This window comes from Pollicipes pollicipes, unplaced genomic scaffold, assembly GCF_011947565.3.
Source record: "Pollicipes pollicipes isolate AB1234 unplaced genomic scaffold, Ppol_2.1 Scaffold_4881;HRSCAF=5763_pilon_pilon_pilon, whole genome shotgun sequence".
In the NCBI taxonomy this organism is placed as follows: Eukaryota; Metazoa; Arthropoda; class Thecostraca; order Pollicipedomorpha; family Pollicipedidae; genus Pollicipes; species Pollicipes pollicipes.
In genome coordinates, this window is record NW_023596576.1 from 2091798 (window position 1) to 2107285 (window position 15488).

The window sequence follows — 15488 nt, forward strand, 5'->3', positions numbered from 1 at the left end:
TATATAATATTCTATATATATATATATTATATATTATATATATATATATATATATATATACACCCCAAAAGACACCAGTTTACATCCAGGATTTCAACTTATAAATGAACTCGTCTGATTGCGATGCTGGGCATGAGACGACAAAACCTTTTAAAAACACAGTTGACCAGCCAAAATAATACCAGTTTGTCTCATGTGATCACCATAACCAGGTAACTATTTACTAAACTTCAGTATCGTTCACACATGCTAGCCAGACCTGTGTTCAACTCATACTGAATCATGAATCTGCCCATGAGCCCATCATTTTGGGTAAGTTATGTGCTGTGTCTGCTCACCAGGAAAAATGCTGTTTTGCCTCCTGATCCGACTCCCATTTGTCAAACATTTCACGACCTGAATCATAAGCTAATTATTTCTAACCATGTGGCTTCAGTGAGTCATAGGGCTGAAAATAAACTGGCAGCACAGAGAAATATAGTGTGTCCTAGGCAAACTCACGTGTTATGTCAGTGTCTAAATAAATACCATGCAGTATTAGTCATAAGAATTTTTGCAATATCAGCACAGAATTCTTACTGCAATTCCTTAACGGGAAAACCAATGTTAGTCATCCAGAAGTTTGCTGAATATCAGCCATGGACCAGAGGATATACAAACATTCAACCAAGACGCACATAAATCTCTAAACCCAATCAACGTGCGAAAGTCATGCCTGTTTGCCTGACTTGATCACCACAACCAAGTAGCCGTGTACTCAAATGCAACATTCTTGCACATGTATATACACATGCTAACCAGACCCATGTTTGATTGATGGTACTGCATCGTGTAATGGCACTGGTCAATAGCTTCATTGTGGCACCATCTCGATGCTGTACTGTGGCATGACATAATGAACAACAATATGGTTTTTCGACTGCAATCCATGCCGCTTTCGTAATAAATTCCAGCATGAAAGGATGTGTCCAGCGTGCGCTCTTGTATTGGCTTCCCATCTGACACATGAGTGACCAAAAACACATGATACAATATACAAATCACTTTCAGCAAAGCAGACAACCAATAAGTGGCATCACTTGGTCAGCCTGCCTCGGGAATCCAGAAAACACAGATGAGAAAGATGCAAGCACACCTTTCACTTCCATGGTCATGCGACATGCTGCAGCCATCATACTGCTTCACTAAAAAATAACATGTATATTTCACATGTGGTTAAATGACACTGCAAACATGCTGACCTTGCACAAGGCTGGAGACATGACAAGTGCATGTAGTTATGGTTGGACGGGCAAAATGCAAGAAAGTGATGAAGCTGCCAGTGCACACAAGGCATGATGAACATATTAAGTGCTGTCCAAGACACCGACAGCAATAATTTTCCACCTTTCTCAGCACCCAGCATCCCACGCAAATTGCAGTGACTATGACGTTGTTTGCTCAGGAGCAATGCTCGCCCGCATAAAAGATTTGTGAAGACAGTACAATGTTCACCAGTAATAATAAAGCTGTATGTTTTCAGAATTCTTTGGAGAAAGTCAATTATGCAGCCCATTAATGAGCTGCACACACCAGCCCCTACTGTCAAAATTAATCGCTGGTACAACATGCAATGGATTGATTACGTGCTGTAGTATCTCAATAGGTTCAAAATGTTGGCAATAGCATATTGAAGTACCAGTACCAGTACTTGCCTTTGTACACCCCTGCAGCGTAAGTGCTAGTGTTCCTGTCACATGGCCGACATTCCTTTGTCGTGTGCAAACACAAACAAAAAGGTAGAGGCAGCATCAATATCAGTAGGCATCAACATATCAGGCATCAATATATCACATTTTGTTGGAAATCGTAGACTGAAGAATACCAAAACAATGCTCTCTCTCAGAAGAACAAACGCACGCACGCTCCCCATGACATCAATACCAGTGCAAGCCACTGGCATGCACCACCAGTGATCACACGCATTTCGAACCCTAATTCACACTCTTTCGTCAAATAAGTGCGATCTCACATTTGCACAGGGCGCGGGACTATCAAATTGCAGGTTTTCTCACAATTTCCGCACAGATCTCCAGTCACAGCACCGAACTTCACCGTGACTGCCCTTCGAAAGGAAGTCCCAACGGGGGTTCATGGTAATGCGGCTCAAGAGGTTCTTCTTGTAAAACACAATTTTTTGTGTTCAAGATTCAAGATTCAAATTTGTCGTACCATATGTGTTAAATACTTAGAGATATATTTCTAAAATTACTGTAATGTTTCTCTAATTTCATAATGCCCTGCTGACCCATAAACCCGGGCAAGGTTCTGTGCTCCGGCACACAAGGCGCCAACCAAGCTGTAAGAGATGCGTTAGTAGAAGAAAAAAAAACGCCAGCAGGAGAAAAAAGACAGATTTGCCGTCACGTCTTCTTTTTTATAATTTCGGAAGTGTGCCTATTTTTGGGTGCCGCACTTTTTTGCAGACAGTGGCGCTCTTTATAGCATCGACCTGTGGCCTGGAAATGAGGAAAAATGACCCGTTCGCGAGTATCGCACAACCAGAAATTGCTCACGCTTCTGTTCGCGACACGCATTCAGCAGTAAAATCAGCCAATCATCTTCCGTGGACTGCACCACATGTGCAGCATTATCGCCTTTGAGAACGTAGCAGTGGCCATGCTGTTTTAACCATAAACAAAAAGCAGCCAGAACATCACGGGACCTGATCACGCTTCTATGGCGTCATTAATCAGAAGGCGATTTTGAAATAGTTTCTAAATACGACTTCTCGTGCTTCACGGGCGTGTAAGCCAGGAACCAAAGCGTTTTGGGTCTTAATAAGGGCATATCCGCGAACTGCATCAATATTTCCTCAAGATGGCTACTTCAGTTCAAAACGCCATACAAATGTGGAACGTTCCCTTCCACGAACAAAGTCGATAGGCCTTCGCGTGAAAGGCCGTTTTAATCCTTAACGCCTAGGGCGTACGCCAGGAGTCTGGACAGCAACTTGCCGCCGTCGCGGCGAAAATGCCGTCATGCACCCCCTTAGTCGAGACTCATTTGCGAGGAATACTTTTTTAAAAAGCGGTCAACAAAAGGGTGCATCAGATACAGGACGAATCGGCCGACATGCTGATGTAGTTTTCAACGCTAGATCACGCATCGTTTTGACGGTAGCGGCTCGCATTCGGCGCCGGTTTTTAAAATTCGGCCCGTTGCAAATTGTATTGCAATTAGCAGCGCAACGGTGCGTCGCACAAAATCGCGGTGCATGCTGAAAGTGAAGTCGCTTTAATTGTGAATGTTGGGAAACAAGATTCAGGCTCCTGCCTTCTTTCCGTTCCGTGGTATAACGCTGAACGAAAAACCACGTCAAAAACGGACGATTTCATCTTGCCAACACGTGTGCACGTGCCACATGTGATGTGGCTCCAAAAACGCACCCTATTGCGATCGCCCATTCCGTGCACTATCAGACTGTGCAAGTTTCATGTCGCTGCGACCGTTGGTTACCGGGATACGGCTTCGGGAAACGAAGCGTCGGCCGGTGGTCTTGAAACTAGCGTCGCCCGTGTTAACCGTACGGGATTTTTGCGCTTTTTCGGCACGCGCTCATTTTTGCAGAATGCGGAATTTGGACACGGCTCAGAAAGGCGCAGCCGGTACATTTATGTCGTGTGCAAATTCCATAACAAAATCCTCACCGTTTGGCCTGCAAATGATGCAGTGGACACACACGCACACGCACACGCAAACGCACACGCACACGCACACACACACGCACACACACACACACACACACACACACACACACACACACACACACACACACACACACACACACACACACACACACACACACACACACACACACACACACACGCACTGCGCCGTGCTTTACGAGACACCTGACTCAGCCGTCACTACCGAGAACCACCCGAACGAATGGCGGGTGAACCACCCTGTGCCCTTCCCTCCCTGCGCTTCTGCTTGCGCGTCAGGCTGTTGGTTTGCGTTCAAATATAGGCAAATAACGGCAGATCGTAGGCTTTCTGCTGCCTAAATCATTCATCTATAATAAAACAGCCGTTTCACTTTATTTTATAATGGTGAACTTTCCGGTCATCCCGTTTAAGTCTAAATCAACAAGTCGGATAAATAGTAGCATACGCCATGTTAATACCTGCTGAACGTTCTGCATGATAAAGCCCTCCCCAGGCCGGTTGAAATCACCAACGGATTTTGGCTCCATCGACCTCCCATACTGTGGCATCGCCTCGGACCGCATGACAAATGACTGCAGTTCATTGAACTAGCGGATGAGTATTTGCCCCAACGGCTGGACACCCGGGGCACTCAATGTTTTCCGGCCCGAACGGCCCGATTAGCGAAGGAGAAAGGGCAACCAACGCCTTTCAGGTTTCCATGACGCTTTGATACTAATAGTGCTAACAGTGCTAAAGCATTATCATTGACCCGGTCGGCGGCACACTACTCGACGGCGGTTTTCCCGGAGCTTCTGCTGTTACAACGGTTGCAGTAGAGGGCAACCGGGGCTGAGGAGCGGGCAACGGAGGCGATGCTCCAGACGGCGGTGGAAAAGGTGACTCAAGGTGCTGCTGGAACTGTTTATCTGCTGACCGAGCTACTGCAGCTTCAGGTGCTTCGGCGGGCAGCCGCCCTTCATCTCATTCGCAGGTGACTCCGACAGTCTCTCCTACACTGCCGGTGTCCCAGTCAGCATACAAAGCCCCATGGCTCGCCCTGCTCGCGAACCCCGGTGTCTTAGGGCGACAGCACACGGCCACTAATGCTGTGGATGTGACTCGCTGTGCGAGTGCGCGGCGGCGTCTGTTTGCTCCATTGGTGGGGTACACAGTTTGTGGCCCGCTGTTGGGATACGGCATGTGCCAGAGTCAATATAGCGGTCTACTTAATGGTGGCCTCTTTTATGAGACTGAGTGTGAGTAAATGGTTCGATGCTGGCGCAACTGTGAGTCACGTTCTCGCGCTTCCTGTTTATAGGTGCCTTTCCCACGGCTTGTGTATGTGTTGGGTTTTTATATACGTGTCAATTACGTACATGCACTTTCTTCATACAAGTGGAATCCATGGTGCAGTGTGATGTAGCGATCAGGTGCTGACCGAGGAAGGAGGACCGTGCAACACTAAAATTAAGGAGTCAGTCATTACAGTCGTTGCAGTCAGTCACTGAAGCCAAACGAGCTGCGCATAAATATGTCGGTTGGTTGGCTGATGCGAGATTTCGTGCTCCGACGCTCACGCGTCCATTCCAGTCTTCAAGAACTGGTCAAAGGCCCCTGTGGCCCTCCCCTTGTCAGTGTATTAAGTGTACTCGGTTAGGTATGGTGGTGTCAGATTTTCCAAAGGATTTCAAAAATGACGTAGAGAAAGAAGCATTTGCATCGATTCCTGTATTGGAAATATGCAATGGGAGAATGGCACACCTAATTTGCTGCCAAATGGGCATTCATGTATAACGCATTTTTACCGATGGGGTGCGTCTATTTCCGCGCTCAGGAGTCATCTCCCGCCCAGAATTGCAAATATCGCCACACTGCCCTTGGTGAGCACTGCTTTTCACCGTTCATCAGCTCCACTTACATAGACTGTTATACAAACGGGAGCAACAACAAGGAGATCGTTTTTGTCGTTACGAACTTTACGGGCGAGCATCATGCAAACGTGAACGAAGCAGTGTCCTAGGATTGCTGACTTTGGGTGCAAAGCAGCACCGTATGAGGATGGGTTTTTCACTCCTTTTCCCCATATTTTATGTGAATTTTTCACTCCTGCCTGACATTGTCCAATCGCACATGACAAACCCATATTTTCCTTTCTGAGGTTTTCAGATATCATCCAAAACCGAGCTCACTTGAAACCACCAAGCATACACAAGGCTCCACAGAACCTGGACACCTACGGGTGTGTCCCACCTCACCTTCATCTGAATCATGTTTATGTATGCACAGAGCAAGGGCGCCAGGTACCTTCAAGCCCAATACCCCCCAGCGACTTCAACCGCTTGCACGCATCGGGGTTGGTTTGTTTACGAAATGCATCGCAGTTGGCAGCAGTGTGCGAAATGCAAGGTCGCACGCATCCTCTTTTTTTTGCCTAGCCACCACACCACGAAAGCAGAGCCTGGTGCAAACACTAGCAAGGCCTAGTAGAAAATTTTAATCCACGGATTTCTTTTACCCGAAGAAACCTGACTATTATTAAACTGCATCGCTCCCCGAATGCAGGAGTCAAAAATTCCAGAAATGTCTTCTAAATAACATTTACAAAATCCAGACTATCATTTGAGCACTTATCTTAACAGATTTGGGTCAAATAAGCTGAAAACCAAAAAAATCAAAAAAATATTAGTCTTTATATTCATTTAACTAATGTTTTCTTGGTAGCATACGAGTGTGATACCACTTTAATCTTCCCTCCTTTTCAATTGCCTTTAGAGATACTATCTGTTGCCCAAAATGTTGACCAATTTCTCTCAAGATGCTCCAACTGTAAACTTACACATATTTTACACATACATTGAACTAATTCGCCAGCCACCCAAACATGTTCGAAATGCACCCGAGGGTGAACAATTCACAGGGAGTGAAGGAAACAATTTGAAGCACGGAACTGATTTTTACCGCCATTTTTGCCCTATTAAACCCTCGGTTAGCCATATTTTTGTTCATGGCGGTGGTCGATAATGATAAATCTAAGCCTTTTAAGTGTTTGACTCACCAGGCTACCTGACAACGCTATCCTTGTGCTGCCATATAGATCTTTGGGACAGACCTGTCGCAGGTAATACAGGAGTGTTGATGGCGAAATTCTGCCCTCCGGAAATGTTCATCATGCACACCTCTTACTTGTTTTGCATCTTAATCTCCTAGGTTTTGGACATAATTAATCTTTATATTTGGGGAGGGGAGGGGGGTGAGTGGGATGACTGTCTGTCAGCAAACTGTGCAAACTGTGATACTGACTTTTTGTTTTGGGGGACCAGGAACAAGGGTGCCCTGAAAAAGCAAGTAAGTCTCCTGTGGACCAATTAATTGCTTACCTAACCTGTTTCCAACACATGATTTGTAGCCAGAGTTAGCCATTTTCTGTTTTAATCCATCGAGTTTTGTCATAACACAAATTATGATGTCACAAGGCATGTAATGGGCTTATTTTGTTCCATATTTTTGATTATTTGCCCCAAATTTCTTGAAGTGGTCTCTCATGGTTGCTTGAACCAGATGTTTCCCACAGTTGTCATGGTTTGTTTGCTGGCAAATGACTGTACTGTGTATATGCACCATACTTTGAACACTGGGATATTCTAGGCCGCATAACAATTGTAATATGAGGTAAATACCAGCATTAAGCAAATAGTCAGACCAACCCATTTAAAATGTGAAGCCAACATCTCAAAACATGTCATTAAGCATGAATAAACAAGCCTAAATAGATGCCTTTGCTGCAGCTGAAAAGGCAGGCAGCAAATATGTTACTTTTGGAGAAGAGCGATTGTTTTGTGGAGCATACCCATTATTGCTCTGGACAGAGGTTAACCACGGCAATCGGAATAAACTGTTCAAAGTGATTTAAAGTGTTTTCATTTATGTGTGTCAATAAGCATACAGAAATGAACTGAACAAGAATGCAAGTTGAAACCAGCCAAAAAAAGAGCTTTATCATGCTTTTATTATAAGTGCTGCTGTCAACAGATGGGTGAGTTGCGATAGTTTTCAACATATGGGCTAAGTTGGTGAAGTGCATGACAAGTAATAATAGGAATTGCGCAAGAATCAGTAACTCACAACTGCTGCTGTGATACCAACAGGTTAGACAGGATGAGATGAAGTAAGGCCCCTTTAGGTTGGGCATAGTTAGGCTACTTTCATGGAAATAAGCATTGGTATTTTGTAAGAAACAGTGACAAATTGTTTGCTTTCCCTGACCCCATCTTAACAGAAGCCAGAGGTATGTGTATTGTGCCTGACTTGGTGACAGGTGATGTGTAGGAGTCCAATGTTTTTTGTTTTGTTTTGAATGCTGTATGCTTGTTTAATTTTCTGTTGTTATTTTGCTGTTGAATTCCTCTACTTTGTTTTGTGTTAAAAATGCTGTGGAAGGGAAGTGCAAAGTGCACCATCAAATTTGTGGTGTTACTGATTTTGTATGCTCATTGCACTGTCATGAAGTTGCCATGCTTTAATGTATTCCGTTTCACTTTAATGACCTAAGATGTTAAGAACAAAACAGTTTTGTCAGGTTTATGATATTACGTCCATGCCGACTTGAAATAGATGTCTTTGTTTGCTGAAGCATCAGCCGCTAGCTCATAAGTTCCATCTTTTGTAATTTGAATTTTTCACTCCCAGACGGTCTTTTGCGACGAAATTTTTCACTCCCATCCTAGTTCAAAAGCGATTCTAGCTCACTGCAACGAAGTCGACATCTAATGTGTAAGTCACTGACACTCACTTCGCCTTACGACGTGCTCTAACGGTCACGTTATGAACATGGTATTTAACATATCTCCATGAACGCTGGGACAGAGCATTTTCAGCTGACAGGGCACGTAAGCATGCAGCTTGGCCAGGAACCTCCATGCGGCTAACAAACAGGCCAAGCTGCCTCATCACAGCTGTCTTTTCCGCATTGCACCAGGCAATACGTATTGTCTTTGCTAGTGGTGTTTTTTTTCCTGAGCGTCATCGGTAGTCTCCCGATGTGCAGATTTCTCCTCCGGAAACAAGTTTCTCTTCCCCTCTTGGCTTTTTGTCCCGGGAGGACATTTGCGACCTCCACCGCACAATCGCCTCCACCCATGTCCTCCTGACAGTCCTCTTCCGCCGTTGGTGCGTTGGCGAGGTCGTCGACTTCGTCCGGATTTTTCCCTTTGCAGACGGAGATGTCATTTTTGGTTTGTCGGTTTTATACAACACGCATCACGTCGCAGCCTATTCCTGTACATTTTGCTTTGATCTTTAGCATAAAGCACACCAACTTTAAAGCATGGAAAAAGGAAAAACAACATAACTGACCCCAAACGGAACGCCAACTGCATTCTCGCTCCGCTGTTTCGTAATCTGCAAACTATACACCTATGCACAACTACCTGTGTAGAACACCGCTCCATATTTAAGATCGTCTAGAAACTGCATACAAGTTGGCTCCAATGGTAATTTGCAAGCCGTCCAATGCTTGAAAGCGTAACTTCAAATAGTCACATCCTTAACGAGTATCACTCTCGGGGAGTTATCTGGAAAGCCGAAAACGAGTGAGATATGAGACATTTGAGTTCAGAACAGTATTGTGACCCCCCAGTGAAACAAAGCTGTGCTTGTGTTTTGAAGCGTGGGCATGCACCACGCTGTTGGCTCACGGGTGGTGCAATTAACATAGCTGTGCAACAGTCGTGTCCGGAAAGATAGCTTTCTAGTCCACAGAAAATCTGTGAATGATTAACGGAGGCCACAGGCCTCCCGTCCGTGTACATATTACCCACGTTGTTAGTGCGCATACACTGCCGTCAAGGAAATGCAAGTGATGGGGCGGAAATAGGGGCGGAGGGAGGGGGACAACAATAAATCGTGCTAAGCTCTAGCCACGTAGCCGAACTTAACCTGAAATTAGGCCAACGACAGCGGTGTCGCCAACATTCATCGTCAACACGATCAGCAGCTACCGTGATTCGGACGGCCCTCATGCATGGCACTCGCTCCCGTTGGCCAACTACAGCGTGCCTGTCTTCACTCCTGTAGCCACGCACGCACAACTGAGATGGGAATCGATTTAGAGAAGAGCAACAGTTCCAGTATCATCGCTGGCCGCATGTGGCAAATGTAAATCCATGGCCTGATGTCCTAGGCTAACTACGCCCTGCCCATGCCATGCTGTCCATGCATGCCATACGGTTAACAGCCGTGAGACAGCGAGGCAAAGCCAAAACGAGCTGTGGTAAAAAGCTGATTGCCTCTAAGCTCCAATAATGCATCCATAATAAATGACGAAACTACGACAGACAGGCGGCAGTGGCACACAGACCGTCATCCCAGCCCCCGGACGAGTACGCCGCCCTAGCCCAAGTCTATGTCTACCGGCTGGTTGGTAAGAGTGGGCAGTTTTGTGATGACTGCCATATCGCGGGTAGTGCAGGATGAAGGTAGTGTGTGCCATGATGCAAGCATTATGATATATTTGACTTGTGATTTTGTATGCGGTGTGCATTGTGAGTGTGATTGCACACTATATGGAAATGCATCAACAAAAATTACAAAAAAAACAGACAACCAACCCGCTGACCTGACCATCGCATTTGAAACCATCCGACGCCACACCGTGATGCTGGCCGCGAAACAGATGGGAGGCAGCCCCAATGCACACCAACGCCGTAACTGTTTTTGACAATGTGACACGCCGGAAGACCGACACCCCTCCCAGCTTGCTCCCACCCGTCCCCTCCCAGCATTCTTGCCGAATGGGCTTCTCCACGCCAGTGCGATACACTCGTCTGTCTGGGCCCCGCAGACGAGGTCTCTTCGCGGGCATTTGGTCTGCCCGGAGTGCACAGACCAAAACCATGCTTAGTGCCCCCTCGCGGGATTCTTGCCAACACCGCTGTGGTCCGGTGCCGGATGTGGCAGCAAAACCCATTACCACAAGCTATGTTCAGTGAGCGGGCGGACCCCACGCTCATGAAAGCGTTGGTGATTCCTGCGCAAACAAACCGGCGTTGGTGATGTGGATGATATATATATATATATATATATATATATATATATATATATATATATGTATATGTAAATGATACCGACGTGAAATGCGTAAAACAACATATAGTAATGATACAAGGCTTGATTCAATCGTTCCATTGATGGGAAATAATTAAAGAAACAATGTTGCAACAAACATCCTAAGCCATACACATTTCACATACAATGAAAAACCCGAGACTCTCAGTGAGTGAAAGCTTTTTAAAGCAGCTTCTGCGACCCACCTGATCGAACTTGGCAGGGAAATTGCTTCCGAGGCCTATTTCCACCATCGCCAATGCTTGCCATTGTTCTTCGGGTAGCCGTGCCCGTGGCAAATAATCTTGAGGACCCATGAGCTCGAACTCTCGACCCGAACACACCAAAATCCGTTCTGCCCGAAAAATATCATGCTCCATATTACAAATAGCTTATGAAAATGCTGTTGCGCGGGTCCTTAAACATCCCAAAGATAAGCTGAGATACCTTTGTTGCAGTAAACTTTCCGGGGGAATTCCTTCTTTAACTCTCCCAATGGTGTATATATAGGCCATCTAAAAAGAAAAAAATTGCTTTTTCATGTTTCCATCAAAAAATGGTGCCCATGCATCGGTGGTGCCACAGAGAAGGAAAACAAAATGGTCGACAAAACCATTCCATGACGCGGATGCGGGTGTACCTCCATGTTCACAGGGCATGATATTTTAAGGACATTTCGATGACTAAAACGAAATAAGGCGCACATCGGACTTTCCGGGTAGTCTGTGGACCGCATTAAACATAGTGAAAGTTTACTTGCACGCGTTTAGATGTTTAGCACGGTTCTTAATTTTTAACACCGTGGTGGGGCTAATGGAGCCAAACGCTGTGATGGAGCTGACGAAATCCTACAACGCAGTGGTGTTACAATGAGTTCAATGTGGTACGGCTGGTGGGATTAGACACCATCATGCAGCTGTTTTGGTTGTGCTGAGGCGCTAAGGTGGGGCGGTGGGATCAGAAAATATTGTGGAGCTGATATGGTCAAGCGCCGTGACGTAGCTGGTGGGATGAGACACTAGGGGCATCGCACTGGAAAAAAAAATCGTAGTGGAGCTGGTTCGGTCAAACGCCACAGTGGGGACGGGGTGGTAGTGATGGTAAGGGTAATGGTAAGGATGAGGTTGGGGTGGTGGTGGTGGTGGTGGCGTTGGTTGCAGACTTAGTGGGGCTGGTAAAGTCGACACATGCTTGCGCTTGCGTGGAGCTGGGACACAGCAATGAGGCTGGTGGAATGAGGATACCAAAGTGACGTTACACTGAGGTCATGCATCATGCAGGAGCTGTTGTGATTACACACTGGTAGGGGGGGGGGGGGGTAGACATTGGTGGTGATGGCAGGATCAGACACTGGTGAAACTGGCAGGGCAATGGGGTCAGCTTCATGGAGCCGACACTCGCATGGAGCTGGAGGGGTCAGACACCATGGTGGGATTGGTAGACCCAGACATTGTGGTGGGGTGCATGGTGTCATCCACTGTATTGACATCCTAGTGGTTAAGGCACTGATAGCGATGGTGGAGCCATGCACTGTAGTGGCATATTTGTGTGGATCGGACGATGTAATGGTGTTGGCAGGGTCGGACAATGTGATGGGATAGATGGAAAAAGAAAAGTATTCATGAAATGCTAGGTTAGAAGCTGATGAAAACAAATGCTGCACGTCACAAATGCTTCATACCTTGTTCAGAGTAGTCATTTCCTAAATAATTTAAAAGTTTCCTGACATCAACTGACATGAATCCACCCAGTCGCACTAAGGCTTTCTGGTCTTCAATCGCTTCAATGTCCAGTGGCTACCACCTCACCTGAAACAACAACGCTAAAAAGATCTTAAGTGGGCGAAGATTAACTAAGGACTAATTAAGTAACTTTTGTTTTCAGCGCTCCGGAGGTGTTCATTATATCTTAAGCGAATACGGCGTATGGACTTCCCGACACAGACTTAAACAAAACAGGGAATACCCCTTTCGTTGACCATTTATTTGGCAAAACACGCTCAAGCTGAAATCGAGGGAGGTATGAACCCTATGCCCTTTTAGAGCCCAAGGTCGTCTACAGAGCAGAGCACCACCCAGACAGGGAAAAGTTTAATCTATTCTTGTAAAAAATTGGCGACCAAACCTTAACATACAAAGCTCATCCTGTCTGATTACACGAACGTGATATGTGCCTTTATGTGTGATGTGTGCTAGCCTAAAATAGGTTACATGTGAAGTGATGCTTGACGCGTGATGCGCGATGCCCGTTCAACTGAAATCGCTTGCATGTATAACTAATTCGCGACGTATGGTGCCTGTTTATCTCAACTCGCTGGTATGTTTGAATGAAGCGTGATACGTGATGCCTATTTGCTTGAATTAGTTTGCATGTACACGTATTGTCGCGTATTCTAATTTTTAGATGAGCACTGTATCGTGGTAACGGCTAGCACTCACTCTGTTTAATCCCCTAAATGTTGGCGTCCTGGAAAAACTGTGGCTTGCCGTTTCCAAAAAAAGCTGAAAAATCGAGTAGGGGTACCAGCAGGCAATTTTGAATTCACTTCTGCTACTTTTTCGATATAGGTATGTTGCCGAAATATAAACTCACCTCTATCTTCATTCTCCCGACGAATAAGGCTATTGCTATTGTCTTAGCTATGTGAAAAATGCTCCTCGCTAGTGCACAGAACAACTTACGTAATCTTGCACAACACTGATTTGAGCCAGCTGACGGCCGTTACGTCTGAAAATATATTCACAAAGCCAGATATGAACGACTCAACAGTCATATGATGGTTTGTCTTGATCGCCCCATGGCCAATGAAATGGCAGTATTTGAAGCCATTATGCCTTGTGGGTGCCTGGGTGACCTTGAAATAGTCACCACGAAATAATATCCGCATCTTTGCAGGTGTATAGCTCAGAAAGCAGAAAACTTTAGAAAATTAGAAGGGTGCTCAAGAATGGCAGGACTGTGTAATGTACTGAGTGATTTTCAAGATGGCTAATTTCAGTTGAAACCCATACAAATGTGGCACACTCCCTTTTATGCTCTGGTATCTGCCACACACTAAAGTTCTGATGCATAGAAAACCATGTGTTTCGAATGACTTCCCCTCCTAGGCTAAATTGGTGCCCAAGCCTCTAAAAACGTGCTGTTCTAGGGTGTTGGGGAACATGTCCGTAAGTACCTACCAACAACATTTTTGAAATGTAACACAGCACCCACTGCGAATGCATGAGAAAAACTACAGGCATCCCCCTTCCAAACGTCTGGTCTAGCGTGATAAACCTGCCCAGACAATTGCATGTTGTTGCTGATGCATGTATGCATGCATGCATGATGCATGCTGATTCATGCATGCATGATGCAATTGCGTGTTACTGCTACATCAATCTCTTCCACCACCTTCAAAAGCTAACACATTGTTTGCCACTTCAGGGACTGTCCCTATCGGCACACCATACTCTAATCAATTAAGGCAGATCAATCGTCTATTAGCTACAGTTGTCGGTAAAGAAGGTTCACCAATCCCTTTCGAATATTCACTACTCACTTTTCAAAATCCTGCCGGACGACAATAACTTACATCCAACGTAAACCCAGTCTTCCCGTCCGAGATGCCACCCACCGCAATGTCACCGCCGCGCTCGTTCCAAGAACGCGCAATGGCGGCGATAGAGCTCCGTATCCCATGTGGTTTAATACAATTTACATTGAAGTCTTTCATCCCCAGTTTCAACGTGACTCAATACGATTTAAATGCTCACACCAAATGCAAACAACCTACAAGTGATGAGACCATATCCTGGAGCAGCGTAATTTCGCATTTCCTTATTCATCTCTGTTCTCTTCCACGTGACCTTGCCACCTGAAAAACTTACACACCCGCGCAGTTCGTCCAAAATAGCACACTTCACACGACCGGAAGTAAAAATGCGCGTAATCTCGTCTTTCGAGGACCAGCTGATAATCGAATAAACATGTTCAAACAAGACTAAATATCCCAATTAAGTCCTCTGAAAACCGAGGTCCGGCATTTGGACCTCGGTAATGACTACCGGACCTCGGCAGTGACGGGTTGTTGGCTGTGTAAGCGGATTTTGTCCTCTGTTTTCACGGCACACACACACACACACACACACACACACACACACACACACACACACACACACACACACACACACACACACACACACACACACACACACACACACACCACACACACACGCGCGCGCACATACACACACACACACACACACACACACACACACACACACACACACGCACGCACGCACGCACGCACGCACGCACGCACACACTGTTCCTTTAGTTATATAGAAGAAGATATCGGCATTACCATGTGACCTTGGGCGTCACTATCCAGCATCTCCTCGGACCAGCTCCTCACCTCCGTTAATCGGGACTCCCAACAGCCGGGGGTGGCACTACGCATGATCCTCGGACGAGCTCCTCCCCTTGCTGAATCATGCTTTTCAGCAGCCTGAGCTCTTACTGCCAAGCACATCCTCAGACCAGCTCCTCCCCCGGTAAGGAGTCGCGTCTCCCTGACCGGTGGCGTTAGCATCCACCCCTCTCGTCATGCCGCTCGCTCCACGGGTAGCCGCCGCCGGCAGGCTGGACCCGGCTGTCGGTGGCGTCAGTTGACCTGGGGGTGGGGTTGGCGGGCTCGGCGGAAGATAGCGCGCG